The sequence below is a fragment of the Gossypium arboreum genome, chromosome 1 (assembly GCF_025698485.1).
Source record: "Gossypium arboreum isolate Shixiya-1 chromosome 1, ASM2569848v2, whole genome shotgun sequence".
NCBI classification, from domain to species: Eukaryota; Viridiplantae; Streptophyta; class Magnoliopsida; order Malvales; family Malvaceae; genus Gossypium; species Gossypium arboreum.
The window spans coordinates 29,161,673-29,179,669 of NC_069070.1; the positions used below are offsets into that span (position 1 = coordinate 29,161,673).

The following is a 17,997-nucleotide window of genomic DNA, read 5'->3' on the forward strand; positions in this document are numbered from 1 at the left end:
AATTCACATGCAATCGACTAAATCGAACTTGAAATTTTCACACATTCATAATTACATATTCTAGACAATAAATATTACATTCAAACATTTGGTGACTCGGTTTAGCGGTCCCGAAACCACTTCCGACTAGGGTCAATTTTGGCTGTCACAACTCTCCCCACTTAAGAAATTTTCGTCCCGAAAATCTTACCGTAAATAGGTTTGGGTAACGCTCTTTCATAGAGCTCTCGGTTTCCCAAGTAGCTTCTTCCATCCGTGTTTGAGCCATAACACTTTTACTAACGGAACCCTTTTGTTTCGCAACTCCTTCACTTCACGAGCTAGGATACGAATCGGTTCTTCTTCATAACTCATATCGGATTGAATTTCAACCTCTGATGGACTAATTACGTGCGACGGATCAGATCTATAGCGCCGAAGCATCAAAACATGAAAGATGTCGTGAATCTTTTCAAGTTCAGGGGGTAAAATCAAACGATACGCAACTGGACCAACTCGTTCGGATATCTCATATGGCCCGATAAACCTCGGGCTCAATTTACCTTTACGGCCAAATCTGAGTATCTTTTTCCAAGGCGAAACTTTAAGAAACACTTTATCTCCCACTTGATACTCAATGTCTTTTCGTTTAAGATCCGCGTACGACTTCTGACGATCGGAGGCTATCTTCAGATTTTCACGGATTACTTTTACTTTCTGTTCAGCATCTTTAATCAAATCCACTCCAAAAAATTTTTTCTCACCGAGCTTGGTCCAAAACAATGGTGTACGGCATTTACGACCGTACAAGGCCTCGTAAGGCGCCATCTTAATACTTGATTGAAAACTATTGTTGTGGCGAATTCAATCAAAGGTAAGTACTGTTCCATGAACCATCGAACTCGAGGATGCAACATCTCAACATATCCTCAAGTATCTGAATTATCCGCTTCGGATTGACCATCGGTTTGGGGTGAAAGGCGGTCTGAAATGCAACTTGGTACCCAAAGCTTCTTGCAATTTCTTCCAAAATCGCGAAGTGAATCTCGGATCTCTATCCCGACACTGTAAATCGGTACCCGTGTAATCTCACAATCGAGAAACGTATAATTCACTAGTTTATCCAATGAAAAATCCGTACGCACAGGGATAAAGTGAGCTGACTTAGTCAGTCTATCAACAACAACCCAAATCGCGTCCTTCTTACTTGCCGATAATGGTAGTCCGGACACAAAGTCCATTGTGACTCGATCCCATTTCCACTCGGGTATCGTAATTGGCTGAAGTAATCCTAAAGGCACTTCATGTTCCGTTTTCACTTGTTGACATATTAAACATCTCGAAACAAAGTCGGAGATGTCTCGTTTCATACCATGCCACCAAAACCGATGTTTCAAATCGTTGTACATCTTCGTACTCCCCGAGTGGATTGCCATTCGGCTACAATGGGCTTCGTTCAGAATTATCGAAATAAGTTCCGAATTCTTTGGAACACACAGACGACTTCTGAACCTCAAACAATCGTCATCATCAATTTGAAACTCCGATTCCTTGTTCAGAACACACTCAGCCCGTTTTGCAAGCAACTCCTCATCAACTTTCTGAGCTTCACGAATTTGATGAGTCAACAATGGTTTGGTCTTTAATTCGGCTACTAACACATTGTCGGGTAGGATAGACAAGTGTACATTCATCGCTCGTAAAGCAAACAGTGATTTTCGGCTTAAGGCGTCTGCAACCACATTAGCCTTTCTCGGGTGATAATCAATGACGAGCTCATAATCTTTTAACAACTCGAGCCAACATCTTTGTCGCAGATTTAAGTCTCTTTGAGTCATCAAATATTTGAGACTTTTGTGATCCGAATACACATGGCACTTCTCACCAAATAAGTAATGTCGCCATATCTTTAAGGCGAATACAATGGCAGCCAATTCGAGATCCTGGGTCGGATAATTTTTCTCATGTGGCTTTAATTGTCTCGACGCGTGAGGCCACAACTCGACCTTCTTGCATCAATACGCAACCTAACCCAAGTATGGGGCGTCACTATAAATGACAAACTCTTTGCCGATTAATTTGCACTAAACTGGAGCTTAGTCAAATGAGTTTTCAATTGATCGAAACTTTTCGACACTTTTCCGTCCATTCAAACTTGACATCCTTCAAGCGGTTTCGTCATGGGTGTGGCTATCATCGAGAATCCTTTTACAAACCGTCGGTAGTAACTAAGCAAGTCCCAAAAAGCTCGAACCTCAATAATATTTCTGAGGCTTCCAGTTAAGTATGGCTGAAATTTTTACTCGGTCGACTCGAATACCGATCGAGATACCACATGACCCAAGAAGCTAACCTCTCTTAACCGAACTCACACTTCTTGAACTTAGCATATAACGCTTATCCCGTAAAATTTGAAACACTAATCTCGGGTGCTCGCATGTTCGGTCTCATCTCTTGAATAGACCAAGATGTCGTCAATGAACACAACTATGAACCGATCCAAATATGGTGCGAAGATCCGATTCATCAAATCCATAAATACCGTGAGGGCATTAGTGAGCCCAAACGGCATCACTAAGAACTCGTAGTGACCATATCTCGTTCAAGGCGGTTTGGGTATGTCCGAATCTCGGATTCAAGAATCGATAATAGCCCGATCTCAAATCTATTTTGAGAACACCGAGGCTCCTTCAGTTGATCGAACAAATCATCGATCTGTGATAACGGATACTTGTTCTTTATTGTCACTTTATTAAGTCGACGATAGTCGATGCACAACCTCATGGTTCCATCCTTCTTTTTCACAAACAACACTGGTGCACCCTAAGGTGAAAAACTCGGCCGAGCAAAGCCTCTATTCACCAACTCTTGCAACTGAGCTTTCAACTCCTTTAATTCCGTTGGTGCCATACGATACGGAGCTATCGAAATCGGTGTGGTCCCAGGTACAAGCTCAATGCCAAACTCTATCTCCCGAAAAGGTGGCAAACCCGGTAATTCTTCGGGAAAAACATCCGGGTATTCACAAACCACCGGCACAGATTCGGGTTTTATTTCTAACTCCTTATCATCAAGTACATACGCAAGGTATTCTTCGCACCCCTTTCTTACATATTTTTGGGCCAACATTGATGATATTACAGCTGGCAACCCCTTTAAGTCTGTAGACTCAACTCGGATCATCTCGTTATTTGCGCACCTCAAATCAATAGTCTTACTTTTGCAATTCACAACCGCATCATGCACGGTCAACCAATCCAACCTAAGAATAACATCAAATTCATCGAATGGCAAAAGCATCAAGTCTGCCGGAAAACAGGAACCTCGAATTACTAGGGGACATTTCTTACACACTTTGTCGACCAACACGTAACGACCCAAGGATTTGACACCAATTACGAACTCGAGAGATTCAATAGGTAAAGTCTTACTGGATGCTAAGGTTTCGTATATATAAGAATGAGTAGAACCAGGGTCAATCAAAGCAATCACATTAGTATCAAAGAGAGTGAAAGTACCGGTAATAACATCTGGCGAGGAAGCATCCTCACGTGCGCGTATAGCATAAGCCCTAGCAGGAGCGCGAGCCTCGAATCTGGTCGTAACATCTCTAGATCCTCTCTGACCATCACTAGCATTGCCCGTATTTCCAGATGGTCTACCTCGAGCAGTGGTAGCACCCGGTTTCCCACTCTGATTTGTATTCTGTTCAGACAACCTCGGGCAATCTTTAATAAAGTGGTCGACCGATCTGCACTTGTAACAGGAGCGGTCACGGAACCTACAGCTTTCAGAATGCCATTTGCCACAATGTTGACACTCCGTTCTGTCTTGACGTTCATTCCCAACACTGGCGACCGAAGTGCCTCGTGTACCCCCAGGGGGTCGATCACGATCTCGTCTAAAAAGTCCCGAAGCGCCTCTAGACCGGCCCATATCATCTCTAAATTTCTTCGATGCATGTTGAAGAGACTTTCCCGAGGATCTTTTTCGAAACTCTCCAGTTCCCACATCAACTTTTTGTTTTTCTTTTCTAAGCTCTTCGGCTTTACAAGCTCGCTCAACAAGTACTACGAACTCTCGTATTTCAAGAATGCCAACAAACATTTTTATGTCTTCATTCAGCCCATCCTCGAAGCGTTTACACATGATGACCTCGACGAAACACATTCCCGGCGTATCTACTAAGTCTAACAAATCTTCGCTCGTAATCAGTAACTGACATAGAACCTTGCTTAAGATCAAGAAATTCCTTCCGTTTTTGATCAACAAATCTCTGACTGATATACTTTTTTCGAAACTCAATTTGGAAAAACTCCCAATTTACTTGCTCTCGGGGCACAACAGAAGTCAGAGTGCTCCACCAATAGTAGGCAGAATCACGTAGCAAGGAGATAGCACACTTTAGGCATTCATCGGGTGTACAAGATAGCTCATCGAGTACCCGGATAGTGTTGTCCAACCAAAATTCAGCTTGCTCGGCATCGTCGCTATCCGTGGCTTTAAATTCAGTAGCCCCATGTTTTGGATTCTATCAACTGGGGCTTATTCGACCTTATTTGGTCGATTCGGAGGCATTGTAGGTATGGGGCTGTGTTTGTTGGGAATGGAGGTTGTGGAACACCAGTATTAGTTCGAATGTATTGGTTGAACCAATCATTCATCATGCTATAAAAGGCTTGCCTAGCCTCATCATTCGGATTGCTAGCAATAGGTTGAGAGTCCCGGCGCTATCCCTTGTAAGGGAGCAAAGGCTGTCCCTTAAAGGGAGTAGGCGCCACACTCTCCATCATCATCGCTATCGCTTCGGTTGGGATCGGGATCCATTACTATAATAAACACAATTTCAAACGTCGAAATATCCACACTATCAAATAATCACAAAAAATGGCATGTATAGCTAGACCCAAACGCATTATGATAGTCCTAGAATCGACTAAACCGTAGCTCGATACCAATAAAATTGTAACACCCGTGCACTGAGTCCGTTATCAAATCGAACACAAGGTGCACAGACTTAACTATTTTCACAATCCATTTAGAAATTTCGAGACAAGTTGGTTCTTTGCATCTTTGTCGCCTTTAAAATCATATCTTGAGTTTTGAGCTCGAAAATTTGTTTCGTAATTTTTCCTGAAACTAGACTCATATGTCCATCTACAGATTTTTTTCTAGAATTTTTGGTCGAGCCAATTGGTACAGTTTATTAGTTAAAGTCTCCCCTGTTGCAGGGATCGACCACACAAAAACAACATATGTTTTACTACTAACGCATTACATATCGTAGCTCAATGCACATCTCTCATTTACTTCATAATCGAGACATCATCATAAGCAAATATACACCTTGAAATAGCATATATGTCATACCAATACATCGTGTGCAAACATATATACATATATATATATGCTAGAGCCGAATCTCAAGTTGATTGTAACTAAACATGAACAAAATTTCAATACACAAATCTTACTTTCCATGCAATGAGCATAAATCACACATTTACTTTGGCCGAATTTCATTCCCATGACATAGCAAAGATTTGAACCATGGGCTACCAAGAACATCAAGCTAGCAACTAAAAACATGCATGAATCTCATGGCACAACCTCAAACATACCTTAATCTTGATGCAAGTATAGCCAACCTCTTCCTAATCCTCTTCCAAAACAAACATGAAGCAAAATCCTTCCTTCCTCTAGTATTTTCGGTCAAGAGAGAATGAAAAGATGGATGAACAATTTTTTCTTTTCTCTTCCACAATGCACGGCAATGGGGGTTTCACTCACACACACACATTTTTTTCTTTCTTTATTACCCATACTTATTTGTTTATTGTTTCTCCCTAATGCACCAACAAAACATGTTTCATGACATGTTTAGCCCATGATTCCTTGTCATGGCCGCCACTACAACTTGGGGGAATTTGACATGCAAGTCCTCCTTTGACTACATGCACTATTAGGTCCTTATAGATTATCCTTTCACTTTTCAAAAGTGTCACACAAGTCCTACTAACTGAATTCACATGCAATCGACTAAATCGGAACTTGAAATTTTCACACATTCATAATTACATATTCTAGACAATAAATATTACATTCAAACATTTCGGTGACTCGGTTTAGCGGTCCCGAAACCACTTCCCGACTAGGGTCAATTTTGGGCTGTCACAAAAATCTCCTAACTTTTCTCCCTATAATACTCCTAAAATCACTCACCCAATCCATCAATAACTCTCTCCAACATACTCTTCTCAACCACCCATTCAAAATTTATTAAAACACCTCAATTTTGGTCAACTTAGGACACTCCACGGTACTTTTAGCAAAATAAAATTGCACTTTTGCAATGCCAAGCCTCAAACCTCAGACCCCAAGGAAGACTCCACACGCCACTATCCCCTAGACTAGCAGGCATTTTATGACATGTTTTCCCCATAATTATTTAAAAACCCACTATCTAGAGCCAAGGGTTTTATTCAATTAAAACAAAAACTTTGGACAAGTCAAGGCTTGAACCCAGGACTTCTCCAACACTTCCTAGGACACTCAACTATTGAAGTAGACATGTATTTGTGCAACACAACACAACATATAAAAATAATTACTTATAATTTGAGGCATTACAAAGGGTGAATACTGAACAACACCTTTTGAACATCTTCCATCGAGACTGAAGGAATTAGATTCACCTTTTCATTCTCTAAGAATATTGAAAATCGACCTCTACAAGGAAAGCAACCAATAGGTTAAGGCTCCACCAAGTAGAATTGTTTGTAAAAACCAACTGCATGCTGTTAAAGAACCTCATCATCAAAACACCACCTAGTTTCGGCAATTTGAAGAGCTTCATTCCTATTTTGCTTTTTGCAAGTAAGAGTACGACTATGAAAGAACTTCATGTTTTGATCTCTACCAGCTACACATTCACTCATTGGCCTTTGTTACCACAAAACTTCTTCTTAGAATAAAATGTTCTCTAAATCAGATATGAGATTCAATTCACAGGCTCAAAGTCATATAAAGTCACAAAACTCCAAAACCCTTTGAACTTATTCTAACTTCACTGTAATTTTCCATTTTCTTTCAAAAATGTTACCAAAGACTCATGTATCCCAATCTTGAATAGTAGTGGCAAATCTCTCCAAGTTTGAAACAACATCCACTAAATTATTCCACATATATGGAACCAAGTCCTTGAATCTTAGATGCATAAGCCAACTTACAAGGAATCGAAAAGGGTGTTTTATTAGACTTGACACCCTGAGTATAGTATATTTGTTTGTAAACTTGTAATTTTTTCAAATATATTGGTTAATAAAACAAATTCATTGATTACAATTGATATACTTTATATTATTGTCCTCAAATGGTTTTTGCACGCAAAGCAAAATTGAAGTAAATATTGCTTATTGGTTGTCTAATGTTTGACTGATACTAAGTGGTATTATGTGGTCAGATCTTAATACAACAAGACATCTTGTATTAGTAGATGAACTTAAACATGTCCTTAGTCTAGTCAAAAATAAGCAAATCGATTGAAAGACTAATATGCCCTTTATCAAGTCCAATTGTGGAGATGCCTTGTCTTAGGCACCAGAGCAGATGACTCCTAGAAGATAAAGACATAGATGTGACTGACTAGACTAATAGTACATCGAACAAGACTTCTAACACCCCAAACCCGGCCTGGATGTTATGGTCGAATCTGGCGATGTCAAATTGAAGTGTTTTTCGTAAAGTGTGATATCATTGAAAAACCCATTCTTTATTTAACCTCTTTGTGTGATCTTAAAGATGATTTTAAGGCATGTCGTTCAATTTAAAATGTGAGTCGTTTGACAAAAACTTAATCATATTTAGACGTCATCAATTTTTAAAACGTTATTTCTTGCTGAAGCTCTTAAAATAAGTTGCGTATTTGTGGTATCTTTAAAAAACATTTTTCTTTTTGAAAACCCGCATCTTTTCCTACTGCTAGCAGTATTAAATCAAAACAAATAAAAATCCCAAATTAAAAATAAAATCCAAAGAGGCCTTATTACAATAAAAATACCCCAACTAATAATACTTATAATTAAAATCAAATGTAAAAATAATAGCCGCTGTGTGGCCACCTCTGAGTCCCCCGCTGCACCGATCCACCTAAGTCTGGAGATTACCTGTGCAGATAATCAGAAGGGTGAGTTTACGAAAACTCAGTGTGTAATCCCAAATCAAACAACCATACAGTGAGCAAGTATAGTCTGGGCCTAAGCCCATTTCAGTAATGGTTCAGTTTCAATTAGGGTTTTGGCCCATTACAATATCAGTATCAGTTTGGGCCTGAGCCCATCTCAGCGATAGTAATGGTGCAAATATGCAATTAAGAAATCCTACCCAACAAGCCTCTACACTCCATCTCCATCCAACCCTACACTCCATGTGGGGATATAATCAACCCACCCACCCCTACACTCTAAGTAGTATCAGTTGCGGCACTAAATAGTAGCTGCAGCAGAGCTACCAGTACAGTACACTTCCTTCAATCATATTAAAACCCAGCCCCATGCAACGCATCATGCAACATTTCATGTCATATCACAATATTATATATGGGCTTAATACAGAGAAATATGGTATGCTATAGTATAGTCATACATGAATATAAATCCACACGTCACATAGGGGCATAAAAGTCTTTTAGTCAATTTGGGGTCTAGGTAAGCTTACCGACCCAACAGTAGGTCCACAGTCGTCTCAAGCGACCCGTGCAACCTCTAGCAGTAAAATAGTGAAAATAGGCCCACGGCCCATAATACGGGCCCTTGTGGGCCCACACGGCCCAAAATGGCCTTGGCCATGTTGATTACACAGCCTGACCCAATAATTTCCACCCGCCTGTATGGTTCACCCGTGTGGATCTACATGTCCGTGGGGACCATAGGCCCAATATGGACTAATACGGCCTCAGGCCATGAAATCACTCATTGTCGGCCATGTCGACTATATACCCATGTTTAGTCACGTGGCCTACCTACACGGCAGCAAGCACGCCCGTGTGGCACCGACTGGAAACACAAAAATTTATATACTTTTTCATACCCTTTTTAACTTAAAACCAGGCTATTCCGGTTAAATTCTTGTCGAAAAATAATTAAATATTATAAAATAATTAAATTATCTTAAAAATATGAGCATTATGAATTTTAATTAATTTTATAGTTAATTTTGATTAAATTTGGTTATTTTTGACAGAATTACACAATTGGAGATAAAGGGCCCGGTGAACATTGTAAGAAGAGCAAAACCGAGAGTAATTTGAAGTATCGAGGCCAATTAATTTCCAGCCCAAGATGATCCAGAAATGTGTATTAATTCATAATTAAATTAATTTTAAGTTATTTCCTATTTAATTCAAGTTAAATGAATTAATTTTAATTAATTATGAAGAAAGGGCCTAGTGAACCGTACTGGTTGAACCGAATGGAGTGAGTCGAACCAGCCACTAATTGGGCTGACCAGAACCGTCCATTGGCTGACCCAAATCAGAAAATTATCTGATAAAATATGCTTGCAAAAAGGCCCTTGAAAAACCTCCAAATTACGTTCAAACCCCATCTTTATTTTAGGTTTTGTAGATTTGCCCCAGCCTATTTTTAGCAAGGTTGAAAGCTTCAACCTTGCCATGTGTGTGGCCGGCCATGGGAGGGCTCTCTTGGCTGCTGAATTTGCTATTTTTAGCAGCCCTCTTTATCTATAAAATACACCCTATGCTTCCCATTTCAAAGCATCCCTCAACATCCCTCATTCTACAACATTCTCTCATCCTCTCTTCACTTCTCTCAAAGTTTCCTCTCCATTTTTCCATCCCATTTTCCCTTCCTCTTGTGCCGATTTCCTCTCTTGACAAAGAGGTGTTATTCAGCCATATTGGGAAGCAATCAAGGATTCATAGAAGCCTTGCTCGGCGAAGACAATGGAGACTAAGAACGGAGCAACAGTCAAGCTGCAGAGAAACACTGGATTTGCTTTCTGTTCCCTTTCTTTTTAATTTCTGTTGTTTTTATGGTGAACATATCTATGAAAAATATTGTTTTTGAAATGGTTATTTTAATTAGTTTAGCTTGAATTTAATTTGTGTTGGGTTGATTATATTTTGCCTACTTGAATTATTAAATTAGTGTTTATGCTGTTATAGGCCTCAGTGAAATGCTTGATTAAGTAAAATCATGCTTAGGTTATGCTGTTATAGGACTCAGTACTTAATCAGTGCATGTTTAATTCTTCTAAGGTAACTGAAAATTAAATTAGCATTGTATTTGGCGATACATATGCCTTGCATAACTTGCAAGGTTGTTGTGATTAAATTGTTTCAAGGTATGGCTACTTTGTTACTTCACATAACCTTTTACATGTCTATTAAGTTGAATTAATCGATTGAATTGACATAGGAATATGCGAGAGATAATTTAATTCAATAAGTATGTATGTACGATAGCATGTTTACTTTATGAAATCTGTTTAGTCGGTTGAATTGGCATAGGGATATGTTAAAGAGATAAATGGAATTTTTTTAATTAGTAAATATGTTAATAAGTTAGCAAATTACTGGGTTGCCATGAATTTATTCATAACAGCGTAAGCACAAATTTAATATTTCTAAGTTAAAAAGGTATAATTAATCCAACACAATTATATCATCTTGATTAAATCTTAATTGAAATTGTGCACTAAAACTCTTTTATTTTATTTAAATTGTTTGCTTAGTTTTAAAATCTTAGTTTATAAATCACTCTTTTCAAACCAAAATCATTTTTACCTCACCAAAGTGTTTTAATTAATTTCATAAATATTGCTTTTTACAGTCCTTGTGGGTACGATAACTCGACATTTACTTGTCACTTTATTACTTGTTACGATTGTGTACACTTGCACATTTCCACCGTTCCAAGTTTTTGGCGCTGTTGCCGGGGACTGTTTTAAAAAAAACATTATTTGTTAATTTATTTTTACATTTTGGTTCTTTTATTTTCCTGTTCAATTTTACTTATTTAATTCTTCTCTGATTATTCAGGTGTTTATGAGTATTGACCGAATTATCGACTTACTCCCAGTGGACCTTGAAATAGAATGAACCTTTAGCCAAAGAAGAAGACAAGCGAACCAGAGAAGGACCGAAGAGATGAATTTCGAGAATATCAATCAAGGAAACGGAGCAAACCTTGCTCAAAATCCTATCCTTATTACTGATGATAGGGATAGAGCTTTACGACAATATGCCGTGCCAGTTTTTAATGACGTTAATCCAGGTATTAGAAGACCTGAGATCGAGGCACAATGATTTGAGCTGAAGCCAGTCATGTTCCAGATGCTTCAGACAGTGGGCCAGTTCAGTGGAATGCCTCCTGAAGATCCTCATCTTCATTTAAGACTGTTTATGGAGGTGAGCAGCTCTTTCAAGCTAGCCGGAGTACCTGAAGATGCATTACGATTAAAACTGTTCCCGTACTCGCTGAGGGACAGAGCTCGAGCTTGGTTAAACTCACTACAACCGAACTCGATTTCTACATGGCAAGAGTTAGCAGAGAGATTTCTTGTGAAGTATTTCCCTCCTAGCAAGATTGCTAAGTTGAGAAATGAGATTACTGCTTTCCAAAAAATAGATGACGAGTCCTTGTATGAGGCATGGGAAAGATTCAAAGAGTTATTATGAAAGTGCCCTCATCACGGAATTCTGCATTGCATCCAACTTGAGACATTTTACAATGGTTTCAACGCTCACACAAGGATGGTAGTAGATGCTTCTGCTAACGGTGCTATCTTATCTAAGTCTTACAATGAGGCTTATGAAATCATTAAGAGGATCGCCAGTAACAATTATCAGTGGCCAACCAATCAAGCAACGTCAGGAAGACGAGCTGCTGGAATCCATGAAGTGGACACTCTCACTTCACTTGCATCCCAGGTATCTTCGATATCTTCAATGTTAAAGAATTTTACCACTAATGGGTCTAACAGTTTTGCAGCTCAACCACCTAACCAATATGAGAATATAGCCTGTGTCTATTGAGGGGAAGGACATGTGTTTGAAGAATATCCGTCAAATCCAGAATCCATGTACTACATGGGTAATCAGAACCAGAACCGAGGAAGGCAAGGGCTGCAATCCAACTTTTACAACCCATCGTGGCGAAATCACCCCAATCTTTCTTGGAGTAACCAAGGGGCTGGAGGCAGTAACAACTATGCCAACCTAGACCAACCCAGCCGCCTAGTTTCTCACAGCAAGTTCAGAAACTAGTTCAGGCTGAATCATCCAATAGCTTAGAGAATTTATTGAAGGCATACATGGCGAAGAATGACGCCACTCTAAGGAATTTGGAGAATCAAGTGGGCCAGCTTGCTACTGAACTTAGGAACTGTCCACAAGGTGCTCTACCTAGTGATATGGAAAATTCGAAAAATCCAGGGAAGGAGCATTGTAAAGCACTAACATTGAGGAGCGGAAAAAGGGTAGAGCCCAACATCATTGAAGCTGAAAAGGAGCATGCTGAAGCTCAAGATTTGAAAGAAGTTCAACTGAGTGTTGAAGTTCCAGTTCCACTAGAACCAGAACCTGTAAGACCTGAAAAGGTAACCTTAGAACCAGCCAACTCTGATCATCCAACCACTCCATTAGCAGTAGAATTACCGCCAAAGACAAATTAACCAGTACCAACTCCAGTATATAAACCTCCACCACCTTACCCTCAAAGACTCTAGAAGTAAAAACAGGAGGTCCAATTCAAGAAGTTCCTTGATGTACTCAAGCAACTACATATCAACATCCCGTTGGTTGAAGCACTTGAACAAATGCCAAATTATGTAAAATTCATGAAAGATATCCTGTCCAAAAAGCAAAGACTTGGAGAATTTGAGACGGTAGCATTGACGAAGGAATGCAGTGCATATCTTCAAGACAAATTACCCCCTAATGTAACGCCCCCACACCCGAGACCGTCGCCGGAGTCGAGTATGAGGTGTTACTAAGCTTAGTTTAACATTTTTAGAACTTTGAATTATTTGTTTCTACATTCACAGCTTTTAAGCTACTTGCGTCACAGTCACAAGAAAAATCATATCTCGAGTTACGAAACTCGAAATTAAGATCTGTAAATTTTCCCTGAATCTAGACTCATAAAAACATCTACTACTTTTTTTATAGAATTTTTGGTTGGGCCAATTAGTACAGTTTATTAGTTAAAGTTACCCCTGTTTCAAGACTCGACTGGTCTGACCTCTGTTTACTACGAACCACATTTCTCTCTGTAAAAAATTCATATGACTATGAGGTTTGTTTATACTAAAACTAGACTCAATAAGGATTCTGAGGATATAAAATACACCACCTAATTATATCTTTACAATTTATGGTGAATTTCTAAAGTAGGAACAGGGATTCAGAAACTGCTATGACTCTGTTTCACTAAAATTAAAATATCTTCTAACATATACTTCCTTTACTTGTTTCATTTGTTTCATGTGAAACTAGACATAATAAGCTTCAATTTGATATGTATTTCACCACAAATTCAATTTCTATGATTTTTAGTAAATTTTCAAGCTCGCGTTAGTGTTGTGCTGCGTATTCATGCTTATGGTAAATTTCATCCTTTTTATGAGTTTTTATGCACTAAGTATCTTAATAGTTTTCCTTAACATCAAACATAATCTAAACTAAACATTTTCATAATTTATCATTATCAAGCATTTCCTCAACCATTTCACAACCATACCATAAGATCATTTACACAAAATGGGTATATTGCTATACATGCCATACTTAAATTTACAAGCCATTTACCAAAAATCTTACGGATAGTGTGATGAGCCTTCGACCTATCCCGACTCTCGAAATGGCTTGTCCAAAACTACAATGAGTAAGAAGGAGGAGTAAGCATAAATGCTTAGTAAGTTCATATGCAAATAATAAGTAACATAACAAACAGTTATACCGGTCAACATTAGCATACATCATTAAAACACATATCACATTTTAATCATTCTTCATCATCTTATTACCTTATCGTGGTTATATCAATACTCAACCCGAGGGTTAAATACATACCTGTCCAAAATATCCATTTCATATCGCTACCAATACGTCTCTTTACATCTCGAAATTTTCCTCCATTTGAGTAGAACTTTACCCGTTGAACACATCGAATATAATTCGGATACATGGATAACTTGCACATAAGTGCCATATATGCAATCAAGCAATCATGTAACCCGCCCATAAGTGAACTCGGACTCAACTCAACGAGCTCGGGCGTTCGCATCCATAAGTGAACTCGGACTCAACTCAACGAGTTCGGATGCCTAGTTACATCTCACGAACTCGGACTCAACTCAACGAGTTCGGACATTCGCATCCATAAGTGAACTCGGACTCAACTCAACGAGTTCGGATGCTCAACCATCCTAGTGACATGTCACTTGTATCCTAATCTATTCCTAAGGTTCAAACGGGCTTTTCCTCGAACACTTATCCTTGTCGTCTTCCGTAGAATGCCGAAATCAATACTCGGTAACAATTATATTTAACAAGTAGTTCACATAATTTACATATTATTTAAAATTAACCACAAAGCATACATTTCATAATAAAATTCAGCATAACACATAATTAATATCAATAACTTAAAAATAACAATTATGCTACATTATTTACACATGAACTTACCTTGGTACCAAAATACAAAGATTTTGCAATTTAGTCCATAATCTTTTCTTTTCCTCGATTGAGGTCGATTCCACGTCTTTCTTGATCTAAAATAACACATTTAGCTTATTTAATACTCACATTATCAAATTAATCCTTAACTCAAATTTTGGCAAAATTACAATTTTACCCCTAAACTTTTGCATATTTACATTTTTGCCCCTAGGCTCGGGATTAAACTTTATTCCTTATTCTTATGTTTTACAACATGCTGATCACTTTTCTCTTCTATGGAAACATCAAATTCTCACTCTAACATGTACTTGTGACTATTAGGTATTTTTACCGATTAAACCCTTTTACTCGTTTTTGCTTAAAATCGAGTAGTACAAGTTGTCTAACATAATTTAAAACTTTATATTCTATCATAAAACATCAAAATACACAAATTTCACCTATGGGTATTTTTCCAAATATAAACTCTAGGTTAAATTATTGCTAACATAAGCTTTATCGAGTTAGGGATCTCAAAACGTAAAAATCATTAAAAGCGGGCTTGGCATCACTTACTATGGAGCTTGGAAGCTTGAAACAAACCCTAGCTATGGAGAACCCTTGAAATTTCGGCCTAATGAAGAAGATGGACAAAATTGGCTTTTAATTTTGTTTTTAATTCATTTTAATAACTAAATGACCAAAATACCCTTACTACTAAACTTTCCAAAAATTCCTTCCATGTCCTAATTTTGTCCATGAACTTAAAATTGGTAAAATTGCTATTTAAGACCTCCTCATTAATATTCCAAAACAATTTCATACTAAAACTTCTAGAATGCAAGTTTTGCAACTTATTTGATTTAGTCCCTACTTTCAATTTAAGCACTTTAGGCATAGAATTTCATCACGAAATTTTCACACAATCATGCAATCATATCATAAACATCAAAATCATTGTAAAATAATTATTTCTATCTCGGATTTGTGGTCACGAAACCACTATTCGATTAAGCCCTAATTTAGGATATTACAACTCTCCCCCTTTTAAAGATTTTCGTCCTCGAAAATCTTACCCAGAAACAGTGTGGGTATTGGTTTCTCATAGTTTCTTCAGTTTCCCATGTAGTCTCTTCTACCCCATGCTTTTGCCACAACACTTTCACAAGTGTAACACTTTTATTTCTTAGTTGTTTGACTTCTCGAGCTAAAATCTTAATCGGTTCTTCTTCATAAGTCATATCGTGTCGCAGTTCAATTTCATCGGTGAAATTATATGTGAAGGATCTGAACGATACCGACGTAACATAGATACGTGAAACACATCATGAATCTTTTCTAATTCGGTGGTAAAGCTAGCCGATATGCTACCGGTCCAACTTTTTAATTATTTCATACGGTCCAATAAAACGCGGACTTAACTTGCCCTTTCGTCCAAATCTAAGGACTTTCTTCCATGGAGACACTTTCAAAATACCTTATCACCAACTTGAAACTCAATGTCCTTTCGCTTTAGGTGCGCATAAGATTTACTCTATCTGAGCGACTTTCAAACAATCTCGAATTATCTTCACTTTTTCTTGATTTCTTTTATTAAATCAACTCCATAAATCTGATTTTCCTTGAGTTCACCCAATACAAAGGCGTTCGACACTTGCGACCATACAATGCTTCATAAGGTGCCATTTTCAAGCTCGTCGATAGCTATTGTTGTAAGCAAATTCTACCAACGGCAAATATCTTTCCCAACTTCCTTGAAATTCAAATACACAACATCTGAGCAGGTCTTCAAGAATCTGAATTACTCTATCTGATTGTCCATCGGTTTGTGGATGAAAAGCAAGATCGAATTTAACTCGTACCTAACGCGTCTTGCAACTTTTGCCAAAACCGCGAGGTAAACCTTGGATCTCTATCCGAAATAATTGATAATGGTATTCCGTGTAATCTAACAATTTCTTTAATATACGATTCAGCCAACTTGTTAAGAGAATAATTAAATGCGTCATGGGATAAAATGAGCCGACTTAGTTAATCATCAACTATTACCCGGATGGCATCTTTCTTTCCGAGTCAATGGCAATCTGAAACAAAATCCATAGTAATCCGATCCCATTTCCATTCAAGAACCATAATAGGCTGGAGTAATCCTGAAGGTACTTGGTGTTCAGCTTTCACCTGTTGACAAATTAAGCATTTGGACACAAACTCTGATATATCTCTTTTCATTCCATTCCACCAATACATTTTCTTCAAGTCATTATACATTTTCGTACTACCGGATGAATCGAGAAATAACCACTATGTGCTTCTGTAGGATCTTTTGAATCAATTCCTCATTCTTTGGTACACAAATCCGATCTTTAAACATTAAGCACCCATCAGAACCAATTCTGAAATCTGATCCCGTATCAGCTTCACACTGTTTTCTTTTGGCTAGCAAATCTTGATCATTTTCCGAGTTTGAAATCTCTTGTAAAACATTGGTTTTGCTCTTAACTCGCTAGAATCGAACCATCATTTGACACTTTCAACTGAGTGTTCATAACTCTCAAAGCAAACAACAACTTTCTGCTCAAAGCATCAGCAACCACATTCGCTTTTCCCGGATGATAATCAATAACAAGCTCGTAATCTTTCAACAACTCCAACCATCTTCGTTGTCTCAAATTCAAGTCTTTTTGTGACATCAAGTACTTAAGACTTTTGTGGTCAGTATATACCCGACATTTTTCACCATACAAATAATGTCGCCAAATTTTCAAAGCAAACACCACCGCAGCCAATTCCAAATCGTGTAACACCCCAAACCCGAGACCATCGCCGGTGTCGGACCCGAGGGTTAACAAACTAAGTTCACATGTTTTTGCCCACCAATTTGACATTTCCAGTCAGGCTGGAAAACTGCGTCACTGTCGCCTTAAAAATCATATCTCGAGTTTCAAAACTCGGAAACTGGTTTCGTAAATTTTCCCTGAATTTAGACTCATATATCCATCCATGGATTTATTTCTAGGATTTTTGGTCGGGCCAATTGGTACAGTTTATTAGTTAAAGTTACCCCTGTTACAGGGATCGACTGCTCTGACCTTCGCGCGGTATAACTTGAATATCTCTCTGTACAGGGCTTTAATGCTGGTGTCGTTTATTTCTAATGAAACTAGACTCAAAATGGAATCTGTACATATAAGGTATATCTCCTAATTATTTTGGATAATTTATAGTGAATTTTTAAAGTTGCGACAGGGAACCCAGAAACCATTCTGGCCCTGTCTCACAATAGCTTTAATATCTCTTAACCTGTAACTCCTATGACCGTTTCGTTTCTTCCATAT

At 38.2% G+C, this 17,997-nt stretch overlaps 1 non-coding gene across 1 annotated transcript; it reads right to left on the reverse strand.

The window, feature by feature from the left end:
* Positions 1 to 11,590: 11,590 nt before the first annotated feature.
* On the reverse strand, positions 11,591 to 11,697 carry LOC128282235 (small nucleolar RNA R71). Its single transcript, XR_008272443.1, has one exon. It is a non-coding gene; the product is annotated as a small nucleolar RNA R71 (small nucleolar RNA).
* Positions 11,698 to 17,997: the final 6,300 nt, after the last annotated feature.